This window comes from Egretta garzetta, unplaced genomic scaffold (assembly GCF_000687185.1).
Source record: "Egretta garzetta isolate BGI_Z169 unplaced genomic scaffold, ASM68718v1 scaffold843, whole genome shotgun sequence".
NCBI classification, from domain to species: Eukaryota; Metazoa; Chordata; class Aves; order Pelecaniformes; family Ardeidae; genus Egretta; species Egretta garzetta.
In genome coordinates, this window is record NW_009259176.1 from 181523 (window position 1) to 191366 (window position 9844).

Consider the following 9844-nt stretch of genomic DNA (forward strand, 5'->3'; position numbering starts at 1 on the left):
TTCTGTTTGTTTTCATTAGTTGAACTAAAATAAGAAACAAAGCCCTCAGACTGACTAGTTTCTGTCTCTCTAATATATACACACTGTACTTGCTTTTAACCTCATCTACTGCATGTTGTTAATGCTGTACACAAATGCAGTTGCAGTATTTCTTTGGTGTTGTACAGCATGATGCATTTCATTCCCCTTTCTAGTTTACTTCCCATTAGCTATATATTGCTTTACAACTGGAAAAAACTGAGTTTTTTGGGAATTGAGTCTGTTTGCATATAAAAATCATTTTTTTTTCTGTGAGTCTTATGAGAAATGTCCTGCTTGGAGAGTCTCAGACAGTATTTTCCTGTGTTTATTCATGTTACTTTGCTTTATTTTATAAGTGGATATTGATTTCTGATGTGTTGTTACACTTAATGTTGAATAAATCTGACTTCCATTTTGAAAAGTGAAACTGTGTTAGTGAAAATGTTATGTAATGTTAATTCATCTTAGCCTGTTCCCAGAGTATACAAACTTTGATTTTTTAAATTTAATTTTTTTTTAAAACTTGAGATAAATTTTCTTTTCTGCTTATGATTCTGGCCAGTATTTCTTTGCTTCATGCCATTGTTAAAGCTTGACAGCAATATCACTGGGAAGGGAAAGGTGGAGACACTTCTATTTGGCAGCTAGGGTGCTCCAGTTAGGCTTGAAAATCCCGAGTCTTACTGCTTTTGCTCTGAAGAGCCTTTCTGAGTTTAAGTTGCTTCATATTTTGAAGATTTGGCCTTTTTTCTTCTCAACAAGGTGAAAAGCCTTTCCACATGACTGCTGGAATAATGCATAGCCTTGTGATTTTGAGGATGAGGGTTAGTTTAGGAACCTGTGGCTCTACCAAAAAAAAAGAAGTGGCTTCTCTTGTAACCGAAAGTCCTACCTATGTGGAGGTGAAAAGATTGCAGTAAGATAAATGACTGAGTGGCAATACAGGTGTGGACTGTGGGATCAGTGTGAATCATTTTAGAAAACTTATAGTGCAAAATAAATTAGTTATTTTTCCTCAGTGAAAATAGGATCCATTGGTAATTGAATCTGTATATAAATTATTTTCATTGTAGTTGTCTAATACAGCCCTCTTCAGAAGCAATAACTGGGTCTGTGTGAATTGGTCACTGGTTTCACTTTAGTTTGTCCTTAGTGTTCTTGATTAAAGTGTTGTGACTGTTTATCAATGGGAAAAGCACATAGGCTAGCAAAGCCTAAACCAGCTCTGCATCTTCAGGGAGCTAAATACCTTTCTGTTGGGGACCTACTATTAATTTTGACTGCAAATTTTGAGTTATTCTAGCATAGCTTATAAGAAATGTCTTATTTTACTGCAAGATTTGGCAGCCAATCAAGTGGAACACAGAGCATTCTAATCCCATGGGATATTACTGAGCTTTGGCTAATTAACAACTTCAGCAAGCTGGTATTCAGTCACTGAAGTCAGATTCTCCCCCACCAGATGAACTCCTTTTGATTACTGTTGAATTAACGTCTGTCTCCTTACCCTGCCAAATTTAGGCTTTTAAACGGACAGTTTTACCAGTCCAACTGGATGACTGCATTGCTTGTGAAATTCTATAGCATCCTGCTTGCCCTCAGTGAGACAGAGATGTGGAATAGGGTTGAAATGGGACAGGTAATCTCTTGTAAGGTCCTTTGGGCATCGAGCTGTTCCTAGGGATAGAGTGCTCCCAGTTAAGCCAGTTCTGGGCCAGTTTCATAAAGGTCTCCCATACTCCCTGTTCCTTTAGAGTGCCTTGTAAGGGTGCACTAAGTATCCACTAACGTAGCCGTACAGTGGAAGATATTTATTCAAGGAATTTATCTGTATTCGAAGTAAAGTATAACAGAACTTCCTATCAGCTTAATGCTGCAGTACTTGTCTGCATCAATCCTGTTTCTCTCCTATTTCTGTACTTAAAATTATCTTCCAAGAGGAATTTAAATGGCCAACCTGTGAATCTAAAATGTAAATATTGCTAAGTTCTGAAGGCCAGGGTTTGTCTGTATTATACGAGGTCTTTCAGCTAGTGACTGGTAATAGTCTGGAAGTAATTTCTGAACCTCATGCTGGATTTCCATGTGTTCTGTGTACTGCTTACATCTTGCAAAGCTACTCATTCTCCAGTTTTTCTCATTGGTTTTATATAGAGGAGGCTTTGCAATAGGAAAATGTTCCAGAAATTGTAAGTCACAATTACAGCATGTGGGTGAAGGCATGTGAATACACGCGTGGGTGAAGAAAGAGGCTGGGGACAGGGGTGCAGGAGAAAGTACACCATGACTTGTTTGTACTCTGAAATGCAGGATTCTGGAATAATGATTGGGAAGATGAGGTATGTATGAGGGAAGTTCAAACACGGGCTATGTAGGTGCTGAAGAAGCATGCTTCCCTCCCCCCCCCCCTTAACCCAATCTAAAGAGGATTGTGAATGAAAATATTGCTTGGTGGAAAAGAAATCCATTCTGCTTTCTACTCAACCTATAGAATGTGTTAATATTTTTATAGCAATTTTAGATAAAATAGTTTGAGAAAGATAAATAAAATATCAGAAGTAACATTCTATCACCAATGGTATATCTGATGTTATCTGCCAGAAATGCTCCAAGATAGATGACTACCTTAAATCTCTGCAAGAAACAAAAAAAAACCCCAAACAACCACCAAACCCTGTGGCGTTTAAATTATTTTCTTTCTTTAGTATGCTGTCGCCTAGTTGGAGAATATAACAGCCTGGATAACTGTAGTTTACTTTGCTAGAGATTTTGATTAATTTCTGTCTAGGGTGGAAGAAAGAAACACAGAGTTTTGATGAAAATTGATAAATTAACGCCAGTACCTAACAAGCAAAGGGCTTCTGAATGTGGACTTTCTCTAAGTCCACATTCAGAAGCCCTTTGCTTGTTGAACTGCTGTTCATGGCAGTTTAAAAAGTCCTGGCATTCATGTGTCTAGGCGTTGCTGAATTGTTCAGCCAAAGGTGTGCTTTAACTGTGTAGTTTCTGCTTTGATGTATGTCTTCTGATTTGTAAAGGGCAAAACCTCCAAATTTAATATGTAGAAATAAAAAACCCCACCGCCCCCAAAAAACCCCCCAAGCTCAAAAACTTCAGCCAAGAAACTTCAAACAGGAAAGAACACATCCTTTTAAGACAAATTTTCTAGTGTGAAATTGCTAAATATAACAATCATTTGTGTATCAGTGATCTTGATTTCTTTTAGTAAGATGCTCAACCAATAACTCCCAGTGTCTACCTTAACATGAAGTTATGTTTTGGAGTGAGTCTGACTACTTTTTGTCTTGGGTAATGCAAAGAAAAATCTCTGCAGTGCAGTTTATGCCCTTAAGTGTACGTCTGCAACTGCTGTTGTCTAAATCAGACCTGGGATGCCTCTGCTGCTTTGCCGTTGTGGATGTATCTCCTCATGTTACAAGCAAACCTAGGTTTTCTGGCAACTTCAGAGTTTTTTATTGGAATTCTGTTTTGTGAAGCGTGGAATACTTCATCCCTGGCAGGTCTGACCAGAGCTCCTGGGCATTGGTAGGGATCACGTGTCTGAGGCAACTGCTGTAGGTGCCATTGTTAATATTAGCCATAGACAAGGATACTAGTGAGGCTGTGCAGAGTGTGGAGAAAATTCTCATTCACCAAAATATTGAGGCTTTTTCTATCTAAATCATGCCACTATAAATTAAGAAAAAGCCTTGAAGGAGCTCTAGTTACTGCAGTCTTGAATCAGGTTATTTTCTTGAAAAGAAAGAAATAGTATTACTTTGTCCTTTAACATCCCAAAGTAGTGCAAATAAAGAAAAACTCACCAAAAGGGTTGTCAAGCATTGGAACAAGCTGCCCAGGGAAGTGGTTGAGTCTCCATCTCTGGAGATATTTAAAAGACTGTTAGATGAGGTGCTTAGGGACATGGTTTAGTGGTGGGATGTCAGTGTTAGCTTAACGGTTGGACTTGATGATCTTAAAGGTCTTTTCCAACCTAAACGATTCTATGATTCTATGAAAGACATAGTTCCTCTTGCAAAGGGCTACAAAAGTGTTCATGACACAGCAGCTAAGAGTTAGAAAACTAAAAGGAGTCATATGCTTGCATAGCTGATGGGAACTGTGAAGGCACCTCAAGGCTCCATGTTAGATTTATTGGTATTTAACTTAATTAAAGATGAGAAAGATGGAATGTGTATAAACAACTGTAGAAGAGTGATTAGATGATCAGTTTTGATAAATGTATGTTAGAAACGTGAACAACTTTATCCCTAGAATGCTCTAGATGTAATTTAGAACTTGGGAAAGAGACTTAATATCCCAATGTAGAATTTGGTGTTGAGCTGCTAATCAGCTTGAACATGCATGATGTCAGGATTGGAATTGGGTGTATGGAAAATACAGTGATAAAGACATTTAATGAATTGCCAGTTGTGCAATGTAATCATTAGCTGCTGTGATGCTAATTTCTTTTACAAGAGATAACTTTGCCCTTTTTGAATTGATCCTATTGAGAGATGTAGTGTACTCTTCAGCGTTAGAGCAAGCTAAAGAGAAAACCAACCTGGGCTCCTCCACATGTCTGAAGAGACTCCTGCTGTTCAGAGCCCTCATTAATAACATTGAATGGTAATAATTTGAGGATTACCTGGAGATCCTGTAATTTAAAAAGAAAGGTCCTGCAGGAGTCCCGTGAAGGGGAGCTGCACAGAAGCAGAAACTCCTGCTGGCATTTTCTCTAAACACAGCTGAAGACTATATACTTTCCCATGCCCTGCTCTGGAGTATATAGCAGAGAATACAGTTCTGCTGCTTGTGCTTCCCCTGTTCTATCTAGAGCTGTAGAAATTAAGCATAAAATCCCCAATAACACGTACTCATTCATTCCTTTCTTTAGATTCTCTCAGATATACCCTCTGCCAAACTCAGGAAGAATATTTGCCCCATGCTGCTTACCTGCCATACACATCTGTAGATAAAAGGTGATGTATTTTGCTTCAGACGATCATCTTGCCTTTTTGACGTCTGCCAGAACTTTCAGTATTCCTGTGGAACCAAACTGTTCTGAGATTTCTATAGAAATAATTCAGCCTTCCTTGGCACTAATTTGCTGCAACTGCAAAGACTGTTTTGGATTTGTATCTACTGTAGTTAAGAATTCTCAAGTGTCCTATTTTCCAGGGGAACTCAGACAAACCTATTATCAAAGAGCTGTGATTGATTTTGTTGCATTACAACCAAACATTAATTTTCTTCTTGCATTCCGGAGGGAGAAGGGGGCGTATGTTTTCCATCCCTTTAAAGATGCTTTTCATCTCCAAGCACTGTGTAAGCTGGCATATGTTAAATTCTGAACATAATGGAAAAAGCAGCACTGTAATTCACACATTTTGATTTGACAGCTAGGTCGCAAATATGCTAACGTTCAACTTGTTGGTTATTATTGCTGCTCCTTTTCACAAGGGAAAATTAGTATGCACATTAGAGGATGACTTCTCTACAAAGAATTATATAAACTAGGCAGGCGGCTCAATTTCTTAGCTGTTTGTGAAAAAGCCTTTTATTTCTTACTGTATTCCCTGTCTGGGAGAAGTCAAATGTTCATTTGAATCGAAAGACTTGGTAATTAAACAATTCCCTCACTTTAAATGCAGCCTGAACTCTGCTGAAATACTGTTTCCTCTTTTTTTTTTTTTTTTTTCTTGAGGATCTTGCAGTAGTGAGTCCTTGTTTTAGTGCTGTATTCATGACACATTCATAATTTGCCTACTGAAGACTTCAGGGGAAATCATAGAATCATAGAATCATTTAGTTGGAAAAGACCTTTAAGATCATCAAGTCCAGTTGTACCTGTCCACTACCAAACCATGTCCATAAGCACCTCGTCTACCCGTCTGTGTGTCCTGCCAGTGGATGTTTTTCTATGCAAGAAAAGAGGGGATTGTAGCAGCAAAGGACACCTGCTTTGATCAATACTCTACTGTAGGGTGTAGCTGGAGCAATGAAGAATTCTGGGGGAGAGAGAATAACGGAAAAGGCAGAAATTCAAAGATCACATTGGTATTACTTTTCAGGCAAAATACTGTTGGATTGTGAATCTATAATCAGAAGCTTCCTTGAATTTTTATAGCTTACTGGTATGGACACCAGAAATATTTACCAACACCTGTGGTGTTTAAGTTGGTTTAAAATAGTATCCTATAAATTTGAAACACTTAGCTAGCGCTTCATCAACTTGCCAACTTGAAATTATAGCTCGTGCCAGTTACCTTGGGCTCTTCTTCCAAGTGTCTTCCAATAAGATTATTACTAATGTTTCTATTGCACTTCTGCCCCCACCTTTGGTAGTATGAGATGGTCAGCTGAAACTAGCAAATTCTTTAAGTTGCACTGGAAGTGCAATCAAAACCTTAATTACTGAATTTTTATTTACACTTTCCCTCCACAGCACTGTAGAACTGAACTGTAGAAATAAACAGAAAATGGCTGTTGTGTATGAGACTGCACTTTGTGGATCTATAGCATAAGAATATAACTTACTATTACATATACACTGCATTATTGCAAATCATTTACCCGTCCTTAGTGAAAATGAGGTAGTGTGGTGGTCTTTATTTTTGTTTTTCAGTGGTAAAACATAGCAAAAATGTCCTGCTCACAACTATCAAGAAGTTTGCTTCGTGAATCTTTCTTTACACAGCCCTCGTCAGCTTATGTGGTGATGGCTGCTCTGGAAATACCCTACAAAACTGCAGGTCTTTCAAAGCTGCTTTTAATGAAACAGTAGGACTTTGTTCTTCTCTGTTTCAGCAGCCAGGTAAAGCAGCCCCAGCTGAGCTTTCCCAGTGCACTCCCAGTTAATATTTGGTCGCTCTGCCTAGACTGCTACCGATTCTGCTTTGTATGTTTTGAGGGCCTTACCTGATGGGACCCAACCTGGATCCCCTCAGCCAGGTTCAGTCTAAATGAAATAGCTACTACCTAGCACAGCAGTCTTCACAGTAATAAGATGGGGGAGAGGGGGGGAAAACTTCCTTAAAAGAAAACTGACATTGTCTGCTTCAAACTCAACTTCAGCTGACTGCGTGTATGGTTTTTTTATATATATACATACATATGTATAAAATAAATATACGGCTAAGGATCCATATAAATTCCCACTAACACCTTAGAGCAATGAATGTTTCAAGTGAAAAAATCTGTTGTTTTGTCTATTGTCACTTTGAAGCGAAAGATTTCTGGTTTTTGGCCCTTCAAAGGTGAGTACCGACAAAGGTAGTACCTTTGGAGCCTTGCTTTAATGAATACAAATAGGTAACATAATACACTTAGTTAAGCTTCAGGCAGGAAGTTGAAATCCAGTTCTTACTGTCACTTATTTCCTTTGTGACTTTTAATGAGACAGTTCAAATGTTCTGTAAAATAAAGGCAATAGTGTCTGGCTTCCTGCAAGGGGTTGAATGAATGTTAAGCTTCTAGATATTGTTCTAGATATTGTTAGTAATTCATCAGATTAAGGGATAAAACTCTTCTGAGAGCTAAGCATTTTCTCTTGCAAAGAGAAGTCTTGATTTTCAAAGCTACATGAAATTCTGCTCTGTCTTTCAGGATACTGTGCAAGCAGAAGCCAGGAAAGAGTATAATATAAAAAGCAGGTTTGACCTTTCTTCTTAAATAGGGATTTTCATAAAGTGATGTGTTGGCGGGGGAAGGAAAATACACAAATGTACTGAGAATGTGAAGCGTATGTGGTATGGAACCATCACAAAGACTTTCAACAGTGGTCTTTGCATTTCACATCTGTGTTACTAGTTATTCTAAAAACCACTGTAAATTAATGGAGTACACACAAATAGGAGAGAGGAATGTTCAAACTTATCCTGTTATTGCTGCTCATTAACTGAAGACATTAACACACGTACTCTGCTAAAGCGTAGTCCCCGTTTCTGGAGTTTGTGCTTCCTTTCCTGGAAAAGTCTTTCAGCTTGACTTCATTGGAACTCAGTGTGCTCTGTAAGCCCACCAAGTGTTTCAGAAGTATTCAGAGATCTTATTCTGGGTGAGATCACCGATGGCTTACCCTGCTGGTGGATTGCAGTTAGTGTATGTTTCCTGAGAGTGTCTAACAATGTCTGATCTCTTTCCATATGTTGATTTTGAAACATATTGGGGAACAGTCAGTTTCTTTTTTTTATTTTTTTTTATTATTTTCACCTTTTTCAGTCACCAGAACATGGATCACAGAATCATGGAACTTTTAGGGTCAGAAGGAACCTCTGGAGACCATCTAATCAAACACCCCTGCTGAAGGCAGGGTCACCTACAGCAGCTTGCTCATGGCTGTGTTCAGTTTGGTTTTCAGTATCTCCACAGATGGAGACTCCACAATGTCTCTCTGGGCAACCTGTACCAGTGCATGATGAGCCTCAGTGTAAAAACAGTATTTTCTTTGAATGGAAATTCCTATTTGAATTTATGGCCATTGCCTTCTGTCCTTTCACTGTGTGCCACTGTGAAGAGACTTGCTCTCATCAGGTATCGATACACATCGATAAGGTCCCCCTGAGCCTTCTCCAACCTAAACAATCTCAGGTCTCTGAGCCACTCTCCAGATGTTCCTGTCCTGCCATCATCTTCAAGGCCCTGTGCTGGAACTGCTCCAGTATGTCCATCTCTCTTGTACTGGGGAGTGCAGGACTGGTCACAGCACTTACAGTGTGCATTAACAGTGGAAATACCATCTCCCTCAAGCTGCTGGCAAGGCTCTTCCTAGTGCATCTGGAAGACTGTTGATCTTTGTTTCAAGGGTACGTTGCTGACTCGTGTTCAATTTCTTGTCCGCCAGGATCTCCTAGCCCTTCTCTGTAGAGCTGCTTTCCTCCCAGTTGCCCCCCCCAGCCTGTGTTGGTTCATGGGGTTATTTCTCTCCAAATACAGGACCTGAATTTTCCTTTTCCTGAACTTTGTGAGGTTCCTGTTGGCTCACTTCTCCAGGCTGTTGAGGTCCCTTGGAATGGCAGCGCACCCATCTGGTGTGTCAGCCACTCCTCCCCATTCATTTATCATCTGCAAAACTTGCTGGTGGTGTGCTCTGTCCCATCTTCCAGTTCATTAATGAAGAGGTTAAACAGTACTGGCCCCAGTATCCACCTCAAGGATACAACATTAGTGATTGACCTCCAGCCTGGGCTTTCTGCTGCTGATCACAACAACCAGTTTGAGCCTTGCAGTTGAGCCAGTTTCCAATCCACTTTATCATCTGCTTATCTAGTCTGTATTTTGTCAGTATGTCTATAAAAAAGTTATGGGAGACTCAAAAGCCTTGCTAAAGTCAAGATAAACCATATTCACTGCTCTCTCCTCGCCTGCTGAGCTCATCACTTTATTGTGAAAGGCTATTAGGCTGTTCAGGCATGATTGCTGCTTTCTAAGTTCATGCTGACTCATCATTCCCTGTCCTTCATGTGCTTGGAAGTGGCTTTCAGGATTATTTGCTCCATTGCCTTGCCAGGGTTTGAGGTTAGGCCAGTTAGCCTGTAGTTCCTCTACATCTTCCCGAAGGATAAGGAAGATCTTCCAGTCCTCAGGAACCTTCCTCAATCACCCTGACCTTTCAAAGATAGTTAATAGTGGTCTCTCGTGACACTGACCAGCTCCCTCAGCACTTGTGGGTGCATCCCTTCTCTACTGACAGTAAGTTTTCCTTGCTCCAGAATTTTCCACTGATTTCAGGGACCTGAGATTCCTCAAAGGCAGATCTTTCCAGTAAGGACTGAAGCACAGAAGGCATTGAGTACCTCAGCCTTATCCGTGCTGGCTGTCA